This window comes from Euprymna scolopes, chromosome 10, assembly GCF_053919585.1.
Source record: "Euprymna scolopes isolate OS-2025 chromosome 10, ASM5391958v1, whole genome shotgun sequence".
Lineage (NCBI taxonomy): Eukaryota > Metazoa > Mollusca > Cephalopoda > Sepiida > Sepiolidae > Euprymna > Euprymna scolopes.
Genome location: NC_136491.1, coordinates 121,223,342 through 121,250,502, shown reverse-complemented (window position 1 = coordinate 121,250,502; position 27,161 = coordinate 121,223,342). Strand labels below are relative to the sequence as shown.

General features: G+C 31.6%; 1 protein-coding gene across 1 annotated transcript in view; it reads left to right on the top strand.

Moving 5' to 3' along the window:
• Positions 1–27,161, top strand: part of LOC145286258 (low-density lipoprotein receptor-related protein 12-like) — a 925,334-nt gene that overhangs the window by 185,331 nt on the left and 712,842 nt on the right. The window lies entirely within an intron of this gene.

Genomic DNA, 27,161 nt, shown 5'->3' with positions numbered 1-27,161 from the left:
ACTTAAGAAATTAAGAATATTATGAGAGGATTGAAACTGATACGATGAATAGATTAAGGCGAATATTTGTTTGGAAGATTCAAAACTTCAATCTGCTAATATTGAATTTGAAGGCGTCCATGTATAGAAAAATTCTACAATGACCTATATTGCCTATCTATAAACAATAATTTATTTAAAAAATCTTTGATGGTTAAATAAAGTCCACAAGAATGCATTCCGATTTCTTGGAAGTCAAGTCAGTCATTTTACTGAATTAATTCTCCAAGTAAAAAAAAACTACTTGCAATAAACGTATTTATTTACAAAACCAATCACTCATTAAATTATATCAATTATTTCACGTTCTTCTTAGAAAACCGTCCATGCATTTTAATTAATAACTTCACGAAAATATTTTTTTCTTGCTTTAAATGACTTTGCGATTACTCAGGTATTATTGTGAAAACTTAAACTTAGCTACAGGGCTATGTCAGTAAGGGACAGCTAGTTCTGAATACGAAACAATAAAAACTCTCCATTTGTATCTGATAAATTTAGTTTTCAATAAATAGGATGCTCTAGTATCTTGGTAAGAGTTCTTGGCTTCTTTGCTTTTCGTTCTGGTTTGCCTTTGAGTCGATGGTCACTTATTAGTATTTTATAATATCGAGTTTTTAAGATAATTACATGAACATTGATTTTCAACTAAATACGACTCTAGAATTTCTAAATCTCTCCTTTCCGATGTCTTGTCGATATCGATTTTTTCCTCCGATTTTGAATGTCGCAATACACGTTTTGCTACAGTCGAACTTTGTTACTTTCTTTCTAGAGCTCTTTTCTCAGATAGGCTTAGATTTTTATCTTAGACATTAACCCGTTAAAAACGGACAAACGTTATACGCGTTGATTTAGAATAAGTGCTTGATTCCAAACTATGCGGACGCCCCGTGTCGCCCAGTCGGGCAATACGCTTAAACATGGTATTTTAATTTACGCAGATTGGGCATGTATTATTATAGAATAAATCCTCTATTGAATATTATATATGACAAGAAATAATATGCCTTGGGAGCTAATTTGAAAATTAATAAATAAATAAATAAATAATGATAATGCAGTTCATCAAATTCTGTCTGTATTTGTTTACAATATTACGTCAGCTGATATTTGGGCTTGACGATGAATGCTCTGGAAACTCACTTCTGGAAACTATGCTCCTTATGGCTTAGCAGCAATGATTTCACGAGAACCGCATTGAGTCCATCGACATGTCAACGTGATTATATCGCATTTGATTCTATGTTTGTTTTTATCTGTGAGATCGCCATGTTATACCAATATTTGCTTTGCGTGGATTATTTTGTTATAGATTATTTGCAGTGTGGAAATCATAAAGAAACCTGTCGAGCGATCATGATTATGTTCATAAGATTGCCACTTGAACAATTAAAAGCTTTACAAAGTAAATATGTTAACGATGGTATATCTAAATGACAACAAGAGGGCCATTATGACTAGTATTCCCCCCCCACCAATCAAACCTTTAATTGTTTATATAAGTGTCATGTGCAAGTAAGCTTTTTGTCAAAAAAATTATCTTATCCCTTAGTTATTTCATTTACAGAGGAAACTAGGCTGATTTTGTCACACCGACTACTATGCTCAATGAGTCTGTCAGACAGGCACCCTGTTAAATTTCCCCGTCGTCCAATGTAAGTGTTGTCATAAAGATATGTGACCCGATTTCCAATCAAAGTCTTCTTTGGACGATACCAGTCTTTTGTCGATTGTACTTTTCAACCTACTGACATTATAGACAAATAATGCTTTGTCTTTTTTTTACTTTTTTTCTTAAACCATTCTTTGTTCATTTTTATTGTAGTCTAAAATTCGTCTGCAGACGACACGACTTTGAATCTGCGTCCAGCTTTACAACATTACAGAACAAACTTAAAAGTACAGTATTTAGAAAAATATGTTTGCATAAATAGAAATAACTTGAAGAACTATTTATCCTATTTGAAAGTTAACGCTGGTAAATAAATATCAAACGGTCATTAGATTGATTTTATATTTTATATGAACAAAATCATATCCGGAATGTATCTACAGAATAAAATTATAGGTAGTGTTTTGTTTGTTCACAAATTCTTGCTATATATCATTTTAATCACAAAGCACGAGAGCTGTGTTGACACTGGAACACGTTTTTATTGGATCTATGATTGGAAATTCTATTTATTTATTTATTTATAATAACATTGTATTTCTTTGTTCATAAACGTCTTGCCGGGCTTTGAAGATAGGCATGTATTAGGTAAAAATACAGTTCCTTGCATATTTTATTTTTTTATAAAAGGGTCAATCTAATATCGTGTGTTCTTCGTTAGCACGCAACAATCATATTTTATTTAATTTCCAAGTGGAAAATAGAGATTGACATCCCAGAACCGAAAAATATATCACCCAAAGTACTGTTGAATAGTTCAAGCCCAGATTTGTAATCCGATTGTTTGTGCAGTCACGGGGTTGCTTCGTAGCTAATTCCAACATGGTCGTTTTCAAGTTCAATATACACAAATTCTAACTGAGTCGTCCTCTTAAAAAATTAAATTTTTCCCATCATCATTACAAATCATCCCGATGTTCTCTCACTCCTCATCTGACACTCAACTCTTATCCTCGAGTGGTGTTTGGACCTTGATAAATGAGAACACCTGAGTTGGTACATAAACGTAATATCATCCGTGTGTCGCATGGATAAAAACAAAAATAAGAGAACTTAAAATGATTTATAATTGTTTATACTTCCGATTGCTTTGAGACCTCTATTCTAATTACGAAGACCAATGCTTTATTCTATGTGAAAAATGTTACTTCCGCAACTGCAGAGTACAAAATGATAGACGGGAGAAAACATAATCTCTGCTGATAGCTGTTTAAACATATTACGGCTATTTATTGTAGCCTAATCTTGTTGGTTCTTCAAGCTGGGATTCGAAACCCTATCGCTTATACAATAGGCAACAATCTTTTCCATAGATCATCAAGCTTTCCATGTAAAAAAAAATAATACTTATTTTACTTTTTCCCATTTCTTTTTACCGATAGATCTCAATTCTAATTACGATAAGCAATGCTTTGCTCTCAGTAGAAATTGCTACTGACCCCACCGGAGAGTAAAACTGGCTAAATATATAACATGTTTCTTCTTTATTTGTCAGTTTTTTAATTACTCTATTCTGTAGTCAGTATTTTCCGTCGCCAACCTTTGATTAATTTTAGCATCTTGTGAAAAATAGAGGGGGATGTTTGGTTGCCTAGACAACTTTTCTCTACAGCATAAAAAGATCGTAGGTTAGCTAAAGAGCTAATGAAATAATTAAGTTAGAGTCGCATTTCATAATTGACGTTCCAATTGCTACTGGCTCGGATATGAGACTTCCAAAACTGTTGCTTGCTTGAATCGTTCAAAAGTAAATGCTATGCAGTTCTCGCATTGTGAATATGAATTTGTCATCGGCCGTAGAATATATGAATTAATGCAATAGGAAAAAAAAATGAAAAAAATGCAGATATGAGTTTAAATCGATGGGTTACACAATGTGTATAGTTGCACACAATTTTATAAAAAAAGAAGGTGATGTTGAGCATTAATTATTATTTTTGTTGTCACATTTTGTGTCTGGCTGTTGTTATTGCTGATTCCATGCTGATAGGCGGATCATAACAAATGACTATAGACTATCAACATCTTCATTTCTCACTCTTCTAGCATTTTCCGCAAGATTCTAGCGGTTCCCAACAAGGCAGTTTTCTGAAGTACTCCAAAATTGCAATGGATCTCAATTTTCTCAATCCACTTGTCAACTCCTTTTGTCAAACTCCTCAGGATTCCCATCAAAACCTTTTTCAACTTCCACCATATTTGCATGTCCTTTTCAAGTCTCTGTACTTTTCGATCTTCTTTTTTCTGTTCCTTCACATCTACATTAAATGGCATTGCTATATTAATGATCATTGCCTTGTGTCCTTTTCTTTTTTTTTTTAAAATAAGACTAAATCGGGTCTTTTTGCTTTAATCATATTATTATAATTCATATTCATATCTAAAAAATAATTTGACCTTATCACTTTCTACTATTTCTTCTGGAACGTTCTCGTACCATTTTTTTTTTCATTCTAACCCTCTTTTTGGCATATATCCCAATGGACTTTTCTCGCAATATTGTCATGCCGTTTCTTGTACTCCTTTTGAGTTAACTTCTCACAACTACCGACGAGGTGTTATACATACTCACCTTTCTGTCCAGACCGAGGGGACTTTCAACTGTTTTATCGATGTTATATTCAAATTTGTCCTGAGCGCTTACTCTTGTGCGGCACATATAAAGGTTTATGTTCCAATCTTCAAAACATATGCTGACAACCATTGCCAGTTTTTCCTTGTCCGCTGCCCCTGGTCGATTTCTATTGATTTGACTATGCATTTTTTTCTCAATCCACTTGTCTTTTGCTTTTCATTCATTTAGTACATTAAATGCCTTGTTCCTTACAATTTAGTTCTCTTGCAGTTTTTCTAAGTTTGACACACCCTTTATTGGCTTTTTCTTACAATTAGAAATGTAACATGAAGACTATTTTCTTTTTTAATGCATCGTTCTACACCTCGATCCCTTCTTGTTTTCATCATTCATTTTCATCGTTTTCCTTGTCTTCCTGTCCATATCTTTAAACTCATGAATATATCGAAATATGTGTTTATTTAGTACATTTTCGTTTCCTATTCAATCTTATTTCCTATTCAATCTTAAACTAAAATCCAACCGTAGTTTTCGCTTGTATTCTTTTCCTCTCATTACTTTCATTTCATCTTTTTTAAAAATTTATCTCATTCCACAATTTCTAAATATGTGTCTCCTTCGTCTCTAACTTCTTTTATTATTTCCCATTCAAAAGCTTTATTTCTTCACTTTCAACAATTTTCCCCTTCTTAATTTCCGGATACCACACTTCTTCATGCCAACGTATATGTTTATGTTATTAGTGAACATTTGAACAGGCCTCACAAGCATACTTAGTTGGCCTTTGTATAAAACTTTAAGTTATCCAAAAAATCATAAATGGTTTACCCGATACTCTTTGTACTCAATTCATAATGCATATTTACGTTTCGTAATATGAATAATAAAGGTACCATACTAAATACAAACAAAAATAGCGACAAGTTGTCGTCTTGAAAAAAAGCTCCCTTTTACTTAGACTTCGCCAAGATCTTCTCCGTTTCATGTCAATGACACCTTCTAGTGTTTCGTATTTCTATCTAATAAATCGTGTATATATTCATGTATTCCTTAGTCCAGCTATGTGGAACCATATAATATGTTTTGCGGTAATCTATGCACGACATGGATAGATGTGTGGATCTTCTCTTACATTCTCGCAGTATTATCCTATCAATAAGCAATTGATCCTTGATTCGGCTACTACATTATCTACATCACTTTTGTTCCTCTGGTAGCATCTCTTACTGTTCTAGGTATTAGTAAATCTCATCTGCTTAAATGTCTATCAGTAATTTCCAAATCTACGGAAAGCAGGTAATGAGCCGATAATTATCAACCGCAGCCCCCTTTATTTATTTTCTGGTAGAGCACTGTCCTTACATTGCTTACTCCATTCAGGAATTACATCTCCTGTTAAAACTACGTCAATTTGAGATGCAATCCTTCTATGCAAGTTGGTAAAGTTTTGTAACAAATACTCCTGTATACCATCCGGTAGGAAACTTTTCCAATTTGAAATGTTCTTACATTGCTCACTTTCACCAAGTATTGTGGTTGCTTTAACTTACTATGTATTTAATTCTTCACATCTTTTATCTTTTTTACACCTAAAATATCACCCAAAAATTTTGACCGCTCTTCTGACTTTGGTATTTCATTTATGTAATGTGACCATCTGTTGTCCTCCGTAGAACTTCTCCTCGCCAAGATAGAACGTCATACGCAGCTACATAAAAAATAACAGATGGTAAAGAAACCCAGTACCTACTAGAGTATTAAAAATAGTATAGAACCTCATTAAAAACCACAGTATAAAAATATAAGCTGGTACATAACCTTACAAGCATCCAAAGTATAAAGACAAAATAGAGTATAGAGTCTGATCATCTATCACAGTATTAAAAACCAAAAAATGTTTAGAAACACATAAGCAGCCACGCAAAATTTCATAAAACCGAACAAGTAACCACAACAATATTTAACCACATCAGAAAAAAACTATAAAGATAAAATTGTATTCACTTATTAAGCAACCACATCATATAAAAATAAGATGGTACACAACCTCATATGCACACACGGAATATAAACAGAAGATAATAAAAACCCTTATAAAAATCCCACAGTATATAAAAAATATATGGATAATATATAAATTCATTAGAACCACAGTATACAACATATAAAAGATAATATAGAATAACATAACCAACCAGAGCATATAATTATAAAATAATATAGAACGCAATAAGAAACCAGTGTATATAATGATAAAATAATATAGAACACAATAAGCAACCAGAGTATATAATTATAAAAAAATATAGAACGCAATGTGCAATCAGAGTATATAATTATAAAATAATATAGAACGCCATAAGCAACCAGAGTATATAATTATAGAATAATATAGAACGCCAGAAGCAAGCAGAGTATATGATTATAAAAAAATATAGAACGCAATGTGCAAGCAGAGTATATAATTATAAAATAATATAGAACGCCATAAGCAACCAGAGTATATAATTATAAAATAATATAGAACGCCATAAGCAATCAGAGTATATAATTATAAAATAATATAGAACGCCAGAAGCAACCAGAGTATATGATTATAAAATAATATAGAACGCAATGTGCAAGCAGAGTATATAATTATAAAATAATATAGAACGCCATAAGCAACCAGAGTATATAATTATAAAATAATATAGAACGCCAGAAGCAACCAGAGTATATGATTATAAAATAATATAGAACGCCATAAGCAACCAGATCATATAAACATAAAATAATATAGAACGCCATAAACAACCAGATTATATAAACATAAAATAATATAGGACGCCATAAGCGACTAGAGCATATAATCATAAACACCATAGGACGCTATAAGCAATCAGAGTATATAATTATAAAATAATATAGAACGATATAAGCAACCAGAGTATATAATTATAAAATAATATAAAACGCGATAAGCCACCGCAGTACATGAACATAAGATAGTATAGAACGCAAGAGGGAACCAGAGTATATAATCATATGATTGCATAGGACCTCATTTACAGCCACAGTATAAAATATAGGATAGTATGGAACCTTATCGTCTGCCACATTATAATATCAAAAGATGGTATAACATTTCATAGTCAGCAACAAGAATATATACATATAAAAGCATAGAAATAAAAAAAATCCCACAGTATATAAACCTAAGAACAACTTCTTTAAGTGTAAATTTCTGACATATCATCTATTTTTCCATTTCCTTTTTTTACTTCTTTTTTCGTTATAACCTTTTTGTCAGGTGTGGAACTCAAATGCCAAAGCGAGTAACGATTCGGCATAAAAGTGTTCAGTTGGGAGCTATTCTCGTTTCAAGTTTCACGTTTATTCTTAGTCATCTTACTGGCAACGGGAACGACTTTCCTTTTTTAAAACGGAGCTTCCTGTCATGTTGGATTAAATCGTTTTCGTTTACAATCCCGTTATTTATGTTTGTGTTTGTTTCCTTCGTTTATCTATTTATTTACATATTTCCCTTTTTTATCTCCTATCTCAGTTTGGTTTTGGTTATCGAATATAGGTTTTCTGGCTTTCGACTATCGATGACCTGTTTTGCAGAGTAATCAATCATTCTCGGCGATGAACATTAATATGATCGCGTTAGTTTTGCCTCCAAACATAGGTTGAAGATGTGCGTTTTTTTTTTGTAATTTAAAAAAGAAACTAACGTGAAATGATTCATTGATGAAGACGTGAATGTTTATCTTCATTTTTGGTTATTTACTAGCAGGATAGTTGACGTTGCTCGGGATTAAATGAGGATTATAAATACGTGTCTTTTAACCGTATTATTTTATTTATTTTTACTGTTCCCGCCCGTTTCACATACTAATATAGCACAAAATAGCCGCAATGATCTAAACTAGTGTTTTATTTTATTTATTGCTCCTCTCTTCAGGAGTTTTAGACAAATGGTCAAGCGTAAATTTGATAGAAATGTTTCGAGGGAACGAACTGTATTCGAACTTGGCACGACCAGGTTTTCGGACAACGTTGCTATCCAGTTAGCCACCGCCATTCCTTATACATATAGTCTAAATTTCATTAAAAACTGATATACCTATTTAAAGTTTTAAGGAGTTTCTGTCCCTCCAGAGGTAGGAGTACGTATATATTCAGTATATATGCAACAAAGCACGGAAAAAAATGATTGAGCCGTGTGCTAGGTGACGTCACGGCAAGGAAAAAAGAAAAAGGTTATAAAATGATGAGCGTGTGCGCAGACCGATGATGACAGAGACAGACGCGTGGGTCGAGAGCGACAGGAAAAGACACGTGCTAAACATGGTCGAATAGGGGCAGAGTACATGTAAATAAATGTTCTGTGGTTTCATTGAAGAAAAAAGGAGTCGAATTTTTCCTTGTCGTTGTTTCTTGCGACGAACTCTACATGTAAACTGCTACAATGTTATGCATGGAGTAGAATGTACGGATTGGGGATCGCTTCCATTGTCTTTTTATCTGGAAAGTAATGCGTACGATATACATTTCACCAAAATTTCAACTTTAAAAAAAGTTTAGTTTTCATAATTTCCTTATGTAAAAAGAAAATTTATAGATTCCGAACCGTTTCAATTGCCTGTCTCCAAAATGTTATACATGCGATTTAAATCTCATAACAATAGGATATATTGGAAGTTTTGCGGGTATTTTGCCTTCAAAGTGTTCTTAGCCGTTGTCCTTACAGATTCTGATACATGTCTGTCGGTAAATTTTGCATAAGAATACACTTTTAGATTTTATGGGAATTCTATAACATTTTTCTATATACAGTGTACAAACATCATAAAAAATACGTTATATATATATATATATATATATATATATATATATATATATATATATGTATGTATGTATGTATATGCGTGTGTGTGTGTGGGTATTGATCACTCATTTGGGGAGTGGAGAATTCTAGAAAAGTATTAATTAACCTATTGGTATATATTTTCGCACATAGTTGATAGGCGTAAAGGGTCGTAGTGTGAGCCATGTTCAGTTTAATCAAGTTATGTGAGGAAAAAAGGTGGTGGAAAGATTCAGATACGACTGATTCTCAATTTTGAAGTTGAGCCTATATGATGCTTTGCAGAACACATTTAAATTACTCCAAAGAAGCACTTTATGAATATTTAGTAATATTTAGTAATGTCTACTTTCTATTGACTAAATTTTACAAAAATTATATCGATTTTCATGAAGACCTTCCATCTGCTATTAAACGCATTTGCATAAAACCAAATTAACCTCAATATAGACCGTTTTTGAGCCAATGGAGCCTAACAGTTGTATTAAAAAAATTGATCATGATCGGTTAATTAGTTTACCAGTGATTACTATACTCACACGTATAAAAATCATAACTTTTTAAGGATTCTAGGAGAAAACTCGTTCCATGACGACTAAAACTAATTCCTCAATTTCTTCTCACAGAGAATAATATCAAAATATAATAATCTTATGTTTATTGTAATTTTGAATTTATACATGAATTTGATTTTAGAAGATAGTGTTTATGCTTAAATTTATATTGAAATACACGGAATCTTGCTTCATACTCATATATATCGAATGACTATGAATCAAATTTACTATTTTGAAACATATAAAAACAACTACCTTACGATTTTAACCGTCCCGTTAAGTGCGATTGTTTGTATCTCTATTGCACTGAGTTCTCCGGGGACATTTGCCATATATTTTCTGGGATATTTTTTCATAAGTTCAGTTGTTCCTATAGTTATTGGCATGGTGAAGATCTTCCAAACATTTCAATTGCTTTTTATATGGCTGTGCGTGTTCATGCCTGAAGTTCTCTCCGTTTTGTTTGATTTTATTTCAGTCCAAATTCTCAAAAAATCAAGGGGCCCCCTTTCCTAGGGTTTAACACTTGATCTCTATATGTGATACATGGATACTCGAATCTATATAATTATAAAACTCAAATGACCTTGTAACGAGTGATGTAAGCCACTTTCCGGTTTACGACATCTGCTTGCGCATGCGCGCATAAACATTAACCCATAACAACGTAAACAAATAAACACAAAACGCTTCTTTTGCAGATTTTGACCTGTGCACTGAAATATTAACGTTATTATTTCGAAATTATTAACATGGGAAGAGTGGGGGTGTTTTGCAACTATTCTTTATTACAACTATACTGTCGCTATTTTCTTACAACTAAACAACTGTATTTATGTTAAGAGTGTAGAGAAAAAAGGTTCTAAGTTTATAAAAAAAAATGGAGAAGAAAAAAAATTGCGTTAAAATAACTTAAACGTAATACAGAAATGAACGATGTAAAAAAAAAAGCAGACAGTATTAACAATTGTTTATTTGGATAATTTAAACGCGAAAAAAAGAATAATTGGGACGCTGAAAATGGCCAACCACTTATAATTCAGTAACTGTAAATTAAAAAAAAAATAATCAATTATAATAAAAAGAACGACTCATAGAAATCTATCTATATTCTTTTTTCATTTTAATATACTTTCATAGAAATGTTTCTGTTATGTCAAAAAATAACTATTTTCTTTGCGTCACAAGTGTCACGCTCATACATGAATTCCATAGCTAATATAACATACTGACCCAACGGGTCACGGGTAGTCTAGTATTCCATTAAATCTCCTTTACGTCTCAAATGTTGAATTGGTAAAGAAGTTACGAATATTAATTTCTTCTCACCCCAATTGACCAGTTAAACCTGTTATATCTTTCTTGTGGTCTCTCGGTTTTACTGGATTTCAGGACAAGGATTCATCTAGTTTGGTTGAGTATCCATCTTCATGCTATTACTACAGGCAAACACTTAAAAAAATTGCACTATTCCTCGTATAAACCAGTATGGGTTTGCCATAGCGAGATTTTATTTTGGTCTGCTAATATTATGTGATTTTGAATATTTAGTCAGGGTTTACTTGAAAAGAAAAGTGAACTCATGCCAGATTGTCCTAATAAATCCCTGTCCAAAATTACCTTAGATACTCGGGGACACTGTCTAGTAGTCATTCCAGTATTCTATAGTGTATGTACATATATCTGAATCGTTTTCATAGCTCATCGTATTTCGAAAATAAAAATGATTTCACCGGATATCTGCCTTGATGACCGAAATAAAAGTAGAGATTGATCCAGTCTTCATTCGATTCGACATTTTATTTCTTTGTCTTTTCTCACACATTGTTCCTTTGAGCCTCATAATACAGACTCATATCGAGTTGGATTTATGATTCTACTGTTTCGAACTGCACTATTGTCACGTCCGGTAAATTCGCCCGGAGAACAGGCCGTCGTGTAATTAAGACCAGTTGTCGTTAAATGGACACTTTCATTGATCTTATTTAATAATCTTTGGATAATCTTCATAGATAGAATTAGAAAGTAAAAGAAAAGAATCCTTTCTTATTATAGTTGCTAGAACTTTTCACGCACGTTGTTAGCAATGATTGCTCACTGAAAATAACAAGTCTTTTTCTTGAAGTTTGAGATACAATATGGCTTTGAGTGTTAGTTGTCGAGGAAATAAGCAGAAACTTTAAACATATATAAAGTAATTTTGTACTTTTTTTTACTTATATATCTTATAATATAAAGCTGAATGTCTGTGTGTGTGTTTGTGTCTGGTCACGAACAGGCTCCTATATGGTTGATTATTTTTAAAAAAAACTGATTACATATAATGATAGAAGATGTATCGAGACGCAGGAATGGGTATGTTTGATCTGGCAGAACGGTGGTTCATTAAAATTGTGGGGTTTGCGTTCGCGCTTGGTCCACAAAGTGTGGAAATAAAAAAATAAAAAATTAAAAAAACGTTTACAAGTGTTTTTTATATAGATGTACATAATAATACTTTGATATGTATGTTTTAACTTAAACAGGGATGGTATAATAAAACTGTCGGGTCTGGGTTCGCGCCTGGCCTCCATAGAATGGAAATAGGCACTAACTTTAATAAAGACTTTTCATATCTATCTGCGTAAGAATACTTTGATAATATGTTTCAGTTTTAAGAAATATGGTATAATAAAATTATGGGGTGTTCGTTCGCACCTGACCTCTCTAGAATGGAAATATGTCACAAAGTTCAACAAGGTGTTTTAATATAGATCTACAGAATATTGTGATAAGGGTTTCAGTGTGAACAGGTATAGTATAATAAATGATGGGGTTTATCTATTTTATTTTTACTTTCATCATATTTTGCTATGGTTTTGATACCCCCAAATTCGAAGCTATCTCTTTACAACTCTTCCTTTTCATAACCTATCATACTTTCATAAATCAGAGTCCGTTTTCTGTAGGCTGCTATTGAACCCAGTCAACGACGGGTACTTTCGCTAGAATATATATATATATATATATATATATATATATATATATATATATATATATATATATTGAGAAAAATACACTTTTGCGATTACATTTTACACTATGTGTATACCAATCTTATTTTGTCATGAAAGTCAGTGCTTGTGAAATATAAAAAAAGAACATATATATAAATAAATAACAATTTCGCTATATTCTAAGGTTTTTTATCTATCTTAACAACAATATTATGTTACATTGAATTTTTCCTTAAGAAACATGAAATATTGACACATGGAATGTTGCGAATGGTTATTCACACACACACACACGCACACACACACGCACACACACACATATATATAAATATATATATATATATATATATAGAGAGAGAGAGAGAGAGAGAGAGAGAGAGAGGACTGCAGGATACATTTTCTGTTGAGTGTACAGAGGTTACATCGAACTGGCCATACTATGTTTGGGTAGAAACAGGTTTTTAGTAGCAGGGTGGCGTTTAAGCATCGTTCAGAAGGCAAATGCAGGGTGTTCAAAAAGTCATTTAAATCTTTGTCATTTTACCATTAATAATTATTTTTTCTATTTCCAAGATTTTAAAGACAATATTTTTTAAATTAATTATGGATAACTACATCATTAAACAATGCTTGCAAGTTGTGAAATTGTTTTACCGAAATCAGGGGTCAATTCATTTGATTCAAAGAGTTTATCGACAGCATTTTCTGTAAGAGATAGCCCTTGATAAGCCCCGACATTTTCTTGTGTGTAATATTAAAAAAAGGAGTCTATGTTTACTAAACCCAAACTATTTTAACCTGATGAAGACCCATAAAAGAACGGCTCGTAAAAAATCCAATCATTTGAGGTCACTAGCGCCGCTCTGCGACTTTTAGTTTCGGGGGAGAGAGAGAGTTTGAAAATGCGGAGACAGACAGATATCCTTTTATATATTAGATTTAGGATATCCAATTTTCAGTTTGCTTTTAAACGGATTCTGACTAATTGTTTTTTTTTTTTTTTTTTTTTTTTTGGACTTAACTGTTGATTATATTATAATCTTATCTATTTTTTTTTAATTTGTGAAATTCTAATGAGTGATGGAGGAGATAAATGGAAAACAGAAGAAACTTGTGAAGAAAAACGGTAAAAAAGGAACATGCGTCAGTTTTCATACAATCTTACAGGGATGAATCATGCGCCTGAAAAAAATCTTATAGAATTGCTTTGGAGGGTCGAATATTCAGGGGTCTGAGGTTCAATCCCAGGTGCTGGGTTGGTGAAACTCGTTACCACACGCTCACCTAGGAATTGGAAACTCTGACTTCAAAACAAGAAGACGACCTTTGTTCCCGACCAGAGAGGAGTAGAAACGGAAGGAGGTCTAGCGCATTAAGGAATAAGCGGCTGATTCTAAGAATGAGTAATACACCAGAAGACGAGAATATCATAAACCGATTCGGCAGGACAGAAACTGTTGTGGACCTTGTTTATAACAATAAAAATGGAGGCATGATGCAAGAATCCAAATGACTAATTCCGTTTATTACCTTACACTATGTTCACCTTCAAACCCTTTAGCCGTCCTTTAACTGAAAACTCTCGACTACAAGATCGTAAAATTAATACGATAAATCTTTACCGAATAAACGTGCAGAACTAATAATAAAACAATTCTTATTTTACGTTCGTTCTTGCTTCTTTGTTCATTTCAACTTGCGTATATATCACATTTTATAATTGGTTTGGTTTTTGATCAACCGATGCATATAACACAATTTTAAATGAAATCCAATTTTGTTCCACCTGTGTATATACCACAATGTAAAGTGAATTTGATTTTGGTCAACCTATGTATCTAACACATTTAAAATGAGATTCAGTTTTGTTCAACATGCGTATATACCACAATTTTAATAAGTTTTTGTTAATAGTGCATAACTATTTCGTTTTTACGGGGTGGGGGTGAAATCTGCGTACATACCACATTTTATAATGATTTTGATTTTGGCTAAATTCACGTATATAACGCAATTTATAATGCGTTTAGTTTTGTTCAACATGCGAGTATACAACGTTTTTAATAAGTTTTCGTTAATAATGCATAACAATTTCGTTTTTTTTTTTGTTAAATCTGCGTTTATATCAGAATTTATAACAGAATATATAACACTATTTAGAGATAGTGTAATTTCTGTCCTACCAGCGTAGATAACGCGAATCGTAATAAGTTTGATCTGCGATTGGTAATGAACTGAATGCCTGTTAAATATTTCTTACAGTTTAAGAATTGCTTGTCAAATTTAGCTAAGATTAATCTATACTCGAAGTAGCATAAAAATATCCCAGGTAAGTAATGTAACATTCATCAGCAAAACATTATCAATGCATTTGAAATGCTAAACTTTTTGAATCTCGAGGAATCACACGTGAATATCTACACGGAACTCAAATTTCAAGTAGATTTTCATTTCAACTTCTGCCGGAATAAAAGTAGTCAATTACAAAAGAAAAATGTATTAACCTACAGTCACCCACATATCCTAGCTATAAGTAATTGCAACTCAGGTTCAACTTTTTTCTTTTTATGGAAAACGCTTCAGACAAGGTCTCAAACCACTCAATATAAATAGCTAAATACTACTTCAAGGTCAAAACTAGCCAATAAGTATTATTATATAGGTAGATTTCGACCAAGAAAACAACAATTCTTCTCCTTTGTCAGAAACATCGCTCATGGATTATAAGGACTGAAGGACAATATTAAAACAATAGATATCGTATTTAGCTATTAAATAAGCTAGAAAATATAAAAAAAAAACAATGTTTCTATCGTTGATTTTATTTTATTTAATGCGGCGATGCGCCTAGCAAACGAGTACATGCACGTTTAGATTTGCTCTATGGTTGAGGTAGTTGTATTTTGTTCTGAGGTGTTAACACGGAAAATATAATCTTGGTTCAAATGCTAAGCTTTCCTTTACAAGTAATCACTTTTAAGTAAGAAAGGTTGTCGAACGCATTTTCTGTATCGCATTCCTGTTCCAAGTGATTTCGAATTAAAAAAATGGACATATAAAAACACTAGATAAAATATATTAAAATACACTGAAGATAATGATCAATGATAAAATGTAGAAAAACAGGTTTCGTAACGATATAACCATTTGGAATTTGAAACCTTTCTATAAGAATGAAATTTAGATATTAGGTTAAATGGGTAACAGTAGATATCTCATTTTGTATATATATATATATATATATATATATATATATATATATATAATGTGTGTATATGGTATATATACATGTATATATTTACATATATATATATTCACCTCAAACACTCATCTAGCTACAACCACTGCCATTAATATCCCTTACCCCTTATCTGTACTAAAATCTAAAAGAAAATTCCATGAGCAAAGTTTATTTCCTAAATTTTCCACTCTGTAGAACACATACCGCGAGGAAACTTCTCAATTGAATATAACATGGTCGTTTTCAAGTCTAATATAAACCAGTCCATATTGATCTGCCTTCTTAAATAATTAATATCCATTATTAATGACCATTACAGCGTTGTCTCACTGACCATATGACACTCCTTAAATCTGATCCCCGTGTGGCCTTTAGGACTCGATAAGTAGTGATGCCTTGTAAAACGAAAGTAGATTTTCTTTTAAATAGTCCAAAAAATGAAGGAAAATGGCTGTTTTTTTAAATTGTATCTTTGTATGTTTGAAAAGATAGTTATTATATTTGCATTTTACAAAAGAAGTGAATTTACGGATGATCAATTGTACAAAAATTAAATAAACTTTGACAAACAAGTGTATCTTCCGCTGTCTAAGTAATTTAGTTATTAAATAAAAAAAATAAATAAGGGCTGTCCATATTATATCAAAAATCAAAAATATTTAATCGCTCATTGTTCATTAAGATGATTAGAAAGAAAATATGTGTTTATATTTGCTTTAATATTATTTGATTTTATTTCAACATTATGTCTAGTTTTAACTCATCTGGGCCAGGGTAATTATTATTTTTCTGACATTTTCTTTTGAGAAACTTCAGGTGTCTTCAGTTGTCAACTAACACCAAAGTCCCTGGACGTACTTGACATGTGAAATGTACTCGGATCTATTCCCGGTTAATATCCGTCATTAATAGAACACTAACATCTAATCCTAGCTAATCCTAAAACTAGACCTCTTCGCTGAGAAGGGGATAATGCAAGTAATACTCGTAAGAGGGGAGGCAATGACTACTAGAATGTTATCATTACGAAAGAATATGTACTACACGGCTCTTCATCCTCCCCCAAAAAGAGACGGTACTTTATTGTATGATTGTTCTCATAAAATCAGAACAGATACTACACTGCCAATCAAACGAAGTAATAATACCTGGGAGGATGTTATAATGACAAATAAACATATACTATACTGCCCCCTCCCCAAATGAGGAGGGACTGTTTTGTAAGTAGGAATGTTGACGCGAGTATGAACATATACCCTGTGACATGAATAGGGCAATATACGTTTTGGAAAGCATGACTCTTTATAGTAATAAAAGTATGTTGGGTAATGTTGACAATCAACACCACCTATCGAGTAATTGACTAACATCACTAATATAAGTTTGCTTTTTTCTTGTGTATCGACATCGAATGAAACACTCTGTTAATGTATCATTTCTTTGTAAGTTTTATGTGGTTATTAAAACTTCTGAAATATACAAGTGTATACAAATCACTGCGGTATATATGAGTTTTGTTTTACTTGGGACAATTTCAAATGCGGTTAAAAATAGCAACGTCTGTTCTTAAAATGGCATCTAATGATTTTTTTCTCCGGCCAATAATGTCCCAGACATATTCCAGGGAAAACAAAATCAATAAGCAAATCAAAAATCCAAACACATACCATCAAAAGAACAAAAAACAAAATGGCGTTCGTGTAAAGAGTGGCCATATTTGTTTTTGAAGTGACTAATATTTTACATTTTGGAACATTTTCAGAACCGTCTGAATTCACATTACATAAAAAAAGAGAAAGAAAAAAATAAGGACTATAAATTTTAGGTTTATCTATCTATTTAACAACTCGAAAACATTGTCACGTCAAAAATAAGAACGTTTTCAATATATATATATATATATATATATATATATATATATATATATATATATATATATATATATAAATCCCCGAAACAGTGTTTCATGGTAAACAACTGATGATCCCTTGAAAAATAAATTATTGGTATTATAGTAAATTCGAGAGCGAGTTGAAGCAATGATTGCAGGTGATTAAATGACTTACTGACTAGATGGTTTTCTAACGAATGATAAAAAATATTTTTTGTATAGTTTTAAAGCTTAAAAACTTCAAAGACTATATATATATATATATATTGATTTTGGCATACCTCATTCTTTTATTAATAAAGAAGAGGTTTTTGCTGAATTTGAATTGCTATATTTACAGCTAAAAAAACATGGTTAAAGGCACGTCTAGTTGACCTTGCACACAGTTTCGTCGGTAGTTCAATTGACTCGAAATCTTTTGTGTTAAAGGTTAATCATTTTAAGGCCATTAAATCCCTGAAGTCCAATAAAGAAATTTATATTACTAAACCGGACAAAGGGTCTGGAGTTGTCATCCTTGATAATAGCAATTATATCGAGAAGATGATGACGATACTGGATGATACCTCAAAATTTGAATATTTAGGTAACTCCAAAATTAACGATAGGACACTCAAGACTGAAACGAAGTTACAATCTCGCTTCCTACAATTTCGAAAAGCGGGCTGGTTGACAAAGGAAACTTATGATAAAATCCGACCCGTAGGCTCCCAACGTCCTAGGATGTATGGTTTGCCAAAAGTTCACAAAGAAAATATTCCGGTGCGACCTATTCTTTCGATGGTAGGTTCCGCCCAACACGAATTAGCTAAATGGTTAGCTGATATTCTTACGCCTGTTCTGAGGATATACTCGGGATTCTGCATTTCCGACTCGTTTCGTTTTGCAGAATTTATTCGTGAATTTAAGGGTACGTTAAATACTGGATATCTATGTTCTTACGACATATCCAGTTTGTTCACAAATGTGCCTCTTGATGAAACTATCGGGATTTGTGCCAATAGTCTTTATCGCGGTTCCCTAGCTAAGCCCTCATTTCCTGAGCATATATTTTTAGAGCGCATGAACTTAGCCACTAAATCTGTTGAATTTAGTTTCAATGGGAACATGTATCGGCAAATTGATGGGGTAGCAATGGGAAGCCCCCTGGGTCCCATATTGGCCAATATATATGTTGGATTTCAGGAGCAACTGTTGTTTGAACAGTGGCCAAAACCGATGTGTTACTTCCGTTATGTAGATGACATTTTTGCTATTTGCTCATCCTCTACGGAAGCTGAAGGGTTGCTAAGGCATTTAAATTCACTTCACCCTTCTTTGAATTTTACCATTGAAAGGGAGGCTAATGATTCAGTGCCATTCTTGGACGTTCTGGTTGAAAGATGTGGCATGGGTTTTCTAACCAGTGTTTATAGAAAACCCACTTTTACTGGGCAATACCTCAGCTGGGATTCGTTCCCCCTAGAACCAGAAAGATAAATCTGGTCAAAACTCTAGTACATCGTGCTTTGAAAATATGTTCCACGATAAAATTAGATACGGAACTTCAAAGTCTAACTGAAATCTTTTTGGCCAATGGTTATCCTCTATACATCATTCAAAAGTGTATAAAGGAAAAAAACTCTTACATTTAAAGGTGGAACACTTTTGGGCCCTCAAAAATGTCCCGTATATGTGAAACTCCCTTGGATTGGCACTAAAAGCCAAGAGTTTTCACATAGAATTAGTACAGCTGTTTCTCGTTGTTATTTTGCAACGAAGGTTCGAACAGTGTTTGGGACTAGAAATGCTTTCCCCTCCTTTCGAAAAGATAGTATTCCCACCACAGAATATAATATGGTAGTATACAGATTTCATGGTCAGTGTGAGGCTGACTACGTGGGACATACTATTCAGCGTTTGGAGGTGAGAATTTCCCAACATGTCCCCCCTTCGATACGTAGGCACAAATAATGGCCAACATCCGGGCGTTTACATACTTATAGTTCGGCCATTGGTGAACACTTATTAAAGTGTCAAGTCTGCACTGGAGGCTATTCGGATGGAGCATTCTCCATTTTACACAGAGCCCGCTCGAGAATACATTTGAAAATTCTCGAAGCGGTTGCAATTATTCTACGGAAGCCAACTCTGTGTAGGCAAAAAGAACACACCCATAATCTTGAACTTATGGGTGTGGTTTGAGAATGCTTCTCTGTTTCTCCAATCCTCATTAATTTCACCCCCTCATTCGCTAATTTTAGTCTTTAGACTTCGATATATATATTTTTTTTTTGCTCTCAAATTGCCGATGTTACTGTTGAAAAGGATCGGCCGAAAGACGCCTTCCGTTTATTTAATTCTTTTTAGCCCCCCCTTTTTTCATACGTTTTTCTCCCTTCATTCAGTTCAAATAATTTTGAACTACATGTTTTGGAGATTGATTTTAGACTTTGTAGTGTTTCTTGATTAAATGTCAAAAAAAAAAGTCCTCAATTTTAATAATGGCATTTGTCCCAGTGCTATTTAAATCCGATATATATATATATATATATATATATATATATATATATATATATATATATATATATAGTTTCCCTATAGAAATTGCAGTTTTATTTTTTATGCACATGGGTACTAATGATAATCTCACAAAGAAAAATGTAAATGTATACATTATATATAAATTATAAATACCTTGGTTATATGCTAAAACAAGTGTCTTCTTCTGTATGAATATTACGATGATTTTTTTAGTGAAGCCATAAAAGCTTGCTCCTTGTATTCAATGCGATTTGTATCCTGCAAAAATGTATTCATAGCTTTAGTTCTATACGATTTACCTACTTATAAATTTTCTATTAGTTATATATATATATATATATATATATATATATATATATATATGTGTGTGTGTGTGTGTGTGTGTGTGTATGTGTGTGTGCGTTGTATATTTGGACAGAAATTTCGTCATCCAAACATAATTACTTAAATGGTACAGACAAATTATGTTTGCATATTTTCCGTTTTATTATTTCAAGTTGCCTAATGAGTGTTTGAATTTGAGGTCGAATCTGGCTAGTGGTTGTATGTCCTAGTACTTTCGGTTCACTCTGAAAGCATCGTCTTTATTTTGGTTTCAATTAAAAATCCGTAAATATTTAAATATTTTAGTTTAAGTTTTGACTGAACCATAAAAATGTGTAGTGGTGTAAATGTTTGCATAAATTTCAGAGAGACAGAATACAAGAAAGATATATATATATAAACTACTTCTTTTACTCACATAAAATTAATATACGAAAGTATAGATTTATGCGTGATATATATATATATATGTATGTATGTATGTATGTGTACATGTATGTGTGTACACATATGTATATTTATATATATATAAAAAAAGAAAGAAAGGAGGAAAATCGTCTGCCTTAAACCACTAACCTAGTTATAAAACAGATCCTTTGTTCGATAAAATGCATGCCCATTGGCTGATAGGAAGGGGTGGATACTAGAAAGCTGATTGGCTAACTAAAATCCTCAACATATATAAAAACGAGAAACAACCACAGAATTCGCACATAAGCCTGACGAATCCTATAGTGGACGAAACGCCGAATATTCAGTGTAGCTTAATCGCCATATATATTTTATAAATTACTATATATATATATATATATATATATATATATATATATATATATATATATATATATATATATATATATATATATAGACGTAGATAAGAATTCTTTTGAATTAATATATGTCCGCCAGGGTCAGTATTATTAAGAATGATGACTCCGAAAAATTAATTGTCGCCTACAGCTAAGTATTAGTTGAATAAATAAAATGATTATGCCTCTAATTAATATATTTATTTCAAACTAGAAGGGAAGGGGCGTCCGGCCTGGCTGGTTCGTAAAATACGCTTAAATATATTTTAATTCATGCAGATTTCGTATTTATTATTACAAACCAAATTTTGTATTGGATAATATGTTGTACCTTATATATTGCAGTGATTTCAAACGTAAAAAAAAAACTGAGATAGGTGCTAGAATCGAAGCAAAAACATTTAGTGCTCCAGACGCTCTCTTAACGACGTAGTTATCGAGAAATACGTAAGAAAATTTTCATCTTAAACTTGAAGAAATTAATTAAATTTGAGCATGCGCATAAAGTAAAAATATGTCGGCAAGTTGAAATTAACAGTTGGCATTTCAACTTGCCTATATATGTCTGTACATGCAATTAATAAATCCAAACAAAGAGTTTAATCGTTATAAACCATCCTTAGTGCATGATTACCATTTCCTGTTAGTTATAATGCTATGTGACCAGTAGTTTAAGAGTTAAGAGTTAAATATTTACACGCAGGCAGACTCACACACATACATCAACTGCTTTATTTAAATAGATTGTAAAAATTATCCTCTTTTTTAAACGCTAACTATTAACTGTTTTCTTACTTGTAAGATAACTAGTCTCCTTTCACCAAAACGAATATAACTTTTCCTAATATATATATATTTAAAATGATAGTCTTTTAGTCGACAAGCTGATAGCATACGTACTAGCATGGTATGTAAGGTGATAACATACGTACTAGCATGGTATGTTTTAGTCTAAGATTATATAGATGGGCGTATCAATAGTTTTGATCAACATATATACTTTCCATTCGAGTACAGAGTTAAATAACTGTTTTATTTCGATTGCTTGAGGCAATATTTCGCGTAAAAAAATTAATAGAGAAAGAAATTGGCGCATTCGCACGTAGGCGAACGGGTGGAGTGATTAATAATGCTTTGTATATTTGAACAAGAGAAAAGTAATCACACGAATTCCGATCTCTTTGTGCAAGCAAAGAGTCCAGCAGTTTAACTTATTGTTTCGAACAAACAAATTAAACAATACAATTAAGGAAATATGGAAGCGTTCTTTGTTGCGATAAAATTGCTGTTTTCATTAAGTCTTATTTCCTATAATATATAGACTAAGACAAATATATTATTAACGAAAAAGAAACATAAGTATTAAAAGATAAAAATGTTATTAATGTTTTCTGAAAAGAATTACAACAAATAATTAAGTTCATTTAACGAAAAAAATCGATTTTTCTTGTATACATATAAAGAAATAACTGATGATATATAAATATAAGGAAGCTTAAATTTATTTATATAATTTTGTAAAAAAGTTAATTTTAGATTTTTTTTCAAGAGAGTCACTCGACAAATAATTAGATTTTTTTATGAACCATTATTTATGGGTCTTTAGACGATTAAATTTGATTTAAGAGTTCAAAAATGAGTCAAAATTTAAAAAAATTGAGGCAAAATTGAAAAAAAAAAACCGTTATACAGTCATTTTAGTTTATTTTGAATTTTTCATTTTTAATCAATTCCTGTACGTGTCAGATTGGTGCATAGGTAACGTCACCAGCTTTGAATGTTATATGTTTGCTTTCGGTTTCGAGTCTAGCTGATGGCACCCAAGTACTTATTTTTACTTTTGAAATCACGACTCTATAATAATATATACGAAAACTGGACAAATTAAAATATCATATCTAAGCGTATTTTACGCCCGGCCAAATCCGGGCGCCCTCCTTACGCTAGTTGAGTATAATTCGATTCTTTAAGAGTGACGATTCAACAAGAACTTGTTTGCATTGGATTTAAAGAGGACCATATTGTAGTCATAATATGAATAGCTCTTATTTACACACACAAAAAAAAACGTTTTGGTTGTTTTTATAGTTTTTATTTCTATTAAAATAGGTGAGTAACAAAATATTTAATTAAACATTAATGCATATCAAAATATGGAGATAATAAAGCTATTAACAACATGACAAAAGGACAAAAATAAGATGAAAATCAACAGAAAAAGTTTCTTTCTTTTTTAACTTATTTTTCATTTTGTACATCTTACTTGTTTTTTCATCCTTAACTTGAGCAGTACGGATAAGGGGTATATATATATATATATATATATATATATATATATATATATATATATATATATATATATATATATATATATATATATATATATATATATTATGGTTAAATAGGGGGTGTATTGTTGCTGTGCGGTAATTTATTTTAACGGTTTGTGGGGTGTCTATTTTTTATGGAGTGGGTAATTTTGATTAATTTGGGGGGGACCCCCCCCCCAAATTAATCAAAATTACCCACTCCATAAAAATGTAAGGTTGTAAAACTGAAAGGTAATATGCGGCAATATATTCATAAGTTTCTACTGTTATGATATAGGGAGTATGATCATAAGGGGGCGGTCGGAGATTAGGGTGGCAATGACTATGAGTGCGTATAACTTGATGTAAAAAGTTAAGTATACATATTGATGTTAAAGTGGGGGAGTAAGGAAACCATAGCTACTTATGAGAGTGGTAAAAATATACCAAATAATAGTAGGGTAATTATAATGCCCAGGCATAAAGAGTCCCTTCCATCCCCCAAATTTTGCCTGTATTCCATTATTCAATAAATGATCAATTCTATATCTACCTATATATAGTTTTGTGTCTTCATTTCATACTCTTGTTGTCCTATTATATATATATATATATATATATATATATATATATATATATATATATATGAGAGAGAGAGAGAGAGAGAGAGAGAGAGAGAAAGAGAAATATATAGAGGACGGGAGAGCGAGCGAAGGCGAGATTGATTAATAAGGAATATGGATATTTGATCTGTAAAAATGTGAATTAGTTATGTTCTTTATTCGCCTGCTGTTGATAACGAGTGATAATAAGGATACTACTACTACTACTACTACTACTACTACTACTACTAATAATAATAATAATAATAATAATAATAATAATAATAATAATAATAACAAAAATAATAATAGGAAGAAGAAGAAGAAGAAGAAAGAGGAGAAGGAGAAGAAAAAAATTATAATAAAGAATGACGAGTGACAATAAAGATACTACTACAACTACTACTACTACTACTACTACTAATAATAATAATAATAATAATAATAATAACAAAAATAATAATAGGTAGAAGAAGAAGAAGAAGAAGAAAGAGGAGAAGGAGAAGAAAAAAAATTATAATAAAGAATGACAAATAAGTTAACACCTTTAGCTAAATCACTTTCCCAAAATGGGATTCTACATTTTTAGATGATTACATGGTGAAAAGAAAAACCAATTATTGTACAATTTCGAGTAGGAAAACAGTTTCGCACATAAAATGATAATCACTTCCGGCTTTTTCCAATTTTTTACTCTCGTCTAATCTCTCAAAAATCGAAAATTAAACAAAATACTCGTAGAACATTACAGTTTCGATCGATTGTTAACATCTATTCGTGTGTTTCCACCTGAGATTTTTAATTTTCGATTCTTAGCAGTTATCAATGGTTCTTCTTTAGGAGTTATTGGGCAGCCATTTTTAAGATTCTAACGCAAAGAGGGGACACTAAGTTTGTTCTGAACCAAAAACTCACTTGAAAATAAGTTTAAACACAAATCAAACTTATCCATATATGTAGAAGAGTCTTTCCTTTGATAACATTTATTTCTTACATATTTGTTTTTCATTTTCTTTTTTTTTTTTTTTTTCGTTAACCCTGTTCCTTTTGGGGTGCATGTTTAAATGTAGATATGATCAACTTTTTAATTAAGAAAATCTTCAGAATATTTTCACCTTATGTATTTTATCCATGATTTTGATAAACTCATCATGAGATTTTCATCTATATTTTTCATTTGCGTCCAAAGTACCATAAAATTTTAATTATTTCAGAAGAAGATGATGACAGACACCGCCAATGTACACCTGGCGCCAACGAAATTAAAACTCCGTCCAGAGCATTTAAAACCTTTTAATAATCAAGTGAAATCTCTGACATATGGGCTTATAGACATTTAGCGAATAGATGCGAAAGTTTACAAAGGGAATAGGCAATTTATCTCTCGATAAATAACCAATAAATACAATAAATTAAACTCTGTGAATCAATGTTAAATCTGTAAATGAGATTTATACCGCATTCTGTGATTCTTAGTTTTATGTTGTAAATGAATAACTTTTAATAAAAAAAAGAAATTATGCTTGTTTCATATTTTTATTGTTGGTTTAGAATTGGAAATTAGGCTATAATATATTGCGGGTTAATTTACTGCAAATAGGAGAGTGAAGCTTCCTCCCGGTGCACTGTGATGAGTCCTCAACTAGAGCAGGCAATCAACTGATTTGATTGAAAAATGGACATCACTGACAATAAAACTATGTGAGTGTGAAACATTCGTCGATAATCATTCAATCCCGGGCAATGTCGGGTCACTCTGTTAGTAACAGCTAATGTTCTTTCATAACAAAAAGTTATATAGCTATATATGTTTGGTCAGTTTCTTTTCTTCATCACTAATATAATTTCCGGCGAAAATTTTTATTTCCCAAGTTTATGTATTTATTAAAATGTTACGTGAAAGTACAGAACAGTTAGCAAAGAATCTTCCTCATCATATTAAGGATGCTTTTCTAAATAATAATCCGATTATGTCAACACTGTCGGTAACTTTTAGTGGGTGGATTCCTACCAGTAATTTGTATAATTTTTATTTTCAAGTCATTATCGATGATATAATAATTATGAAAGAAAACGTAATAATAATGTTTCGCTGATTCTGCAGAATTTGAACCTAACCAAGTGGACTTTTTCCAAACTAAATTTTTTTGGCAAAGAGGATTGGAAGCTTATCTCGCACTTCTCGAACGGTCCTACTTTTTCCTTATCAAAGTACCATTTTTACCTATTTATTCACGTTTACCATTTTTACCGGTGCCATTTTCACCGTGTCATATCTTCCGGTGCCATTTTTTCTGAGCATCATATGTATATATATATATATATATATATATATATATATATATATATATATATATATATATATATATATATATACATATATATATATATATATATATATATGCACACACACACACAAATAATAATTGAAAATTATTTTACTGAATTCTTCAATTCTTTGCCAAAGTTTTTCGTATAAATATATTTATTGGAATCTTCAATGATTTTTCCTCTGAAGGAGAATTTATTCTTCTTAAATAAACGAAAATAAATGTGTCTCTGAAGTAAACAGATGTCTATGTAAGAATAAGAATAATATTTGTTTGTTTCATGTGTTTAACCATGTGAACATAAATACACATACATATAGCATGGCAACATACATACGCCGTTACACCTGTATATTTATACGCACGTACATACGTATACATACGGATATACAACCATATATATATATATATATATATATATATATATATATATAT